Here is a 1599-nt window from a genome sequence, read left to right as displayed (position 1 = left end):
TTCATTTTTTTTTATTTAGAGGACGTTCCACTTTTTACCACACACCTCGAAGATTACTCTAGAGTCTAGTAAGGGGAAATCCTCTTTGGCTCATTGGTGTACATACATCCCCGTTGTCTAAAAAAATATATGTTTTGAAATGTCTAAATATTTTTAAAAAATCTTTTTTTAAACAAGGGGAAATATATGTTTTAAAATATCTAAATATTCTAAAAAAAATCTTTTTTTAAACAAGGGGAAGGGTCCACAAGGACCCAAATCATCTATTGATAAGCATGAGTGTTGGAGGTCCTTTGCAGAACAGGGCAAGGCCACCACGCTCGAAGAAGGAATCCCCACGAATCGAGCAACGTCAGCAACCTCTCCAAATCCCCTGCTATCACCGTCATAGCCAGATGGAGAGTAGAAGAGCACTAGAGCAGCACGAACAGGGGACACCATGCGCTTATTGGGAGTGTTGACGCCAGATCCACCGCCTCCCGCCCACCTCCTCCATGGAGCCAAACTGAAGGACGACGCTGACAAGCATCGAACGATGCGCACGAGCTCCGGTGAGCAGCACAACGGCATAACGCCAGACAACACAAACGCAACAAAATTCAACCTAAAACTACCATGTACAACGCTACGCATCCACCTCCATGTCGGTCGGCAACGCCGCCGGAAAGGAAGGAGGAGCAAGCCGGGGCTTCAGGCACAACTCTCAACGGGGGCGCTCAGGGGAGAGGAGGAAAAGCGGAAGAAGAAGACTCATATTTCAAAAAAAAATCTGGGTGTACATCATGACTTCTATGTTCACACTAAGTTTCGCAAAGAAATGACATTTTTTAAGGGTTGTGTAAAAAAAGATAATTTTTGATTATTCAAGATAGATAATAGCAACTTATCAATGAGATAATAAGAATAGAACTTCAATATGTGTAACATATGCAGTCTGGGCACCACGTCCTAACATATAGATGATGCAACACGGTTCTCTTATACTCCACAAGAGAAGAAAAACTCCATGCAATCTTGTACTAAAAATTAACATAGCATAGCCATAAATATTTTGACATGATGTTGAATATCAATATGCTACATTGGCCAAACAAGATTATCACTTTCGTCATGTGACGAACATAGCACATGCATTCACTTTATCCCTAGTGAGGTAGCAAAAGAAAATGCAAAGCCATAGTAGATCATGAATTTTTTGTCACTATCAAATCACTAAAACTTTGCTACTCCATCTAACACGCACATCTTCCCCCCACATGTTCTTGAATACTAGTTGGATCAGAACCAATACTTAAAAACGGGGTACATAATATGCATCTATCAATACATCTTACACAAAGTAGAGTCAAATCTCATATCACAATATCATAGAATAAAGGTCCACCACATAAGAATTACATATATGACCATAATTATGTTTGGTAGCTCATATGATACTAAGACCTATGAAGAACATGAGAGAAATAGATCAAGCTACTGTCACAAAACCGTAGTACAGAGGTGGACTACCCCCTTGATCATGGTGTTGATGAGAAAGACGTTGGAGAAGGTAGAGATCCCTCTGGCAGCGGCTCCGGTGGAGTTTCCCCCTCCAGTCTT

Source organism: Lolium perenne, chromosome 4, assembly GCF_019359855.2.
Source record: "Lolium perenne isolate Kyuss_39 chromosome 4, Kyuss_2.0, whole genome shotgun sequence".
Taxonomy (NCBI): domain Eukaryota; kingdom Viridiplantae; phylum Streptophyta; class Magnoliopsida; order Poales; family Poaceae; genus Lolium; species Lolium perenne.
This window is presented reverse-complemented; position numbering follows the sequence as displayed.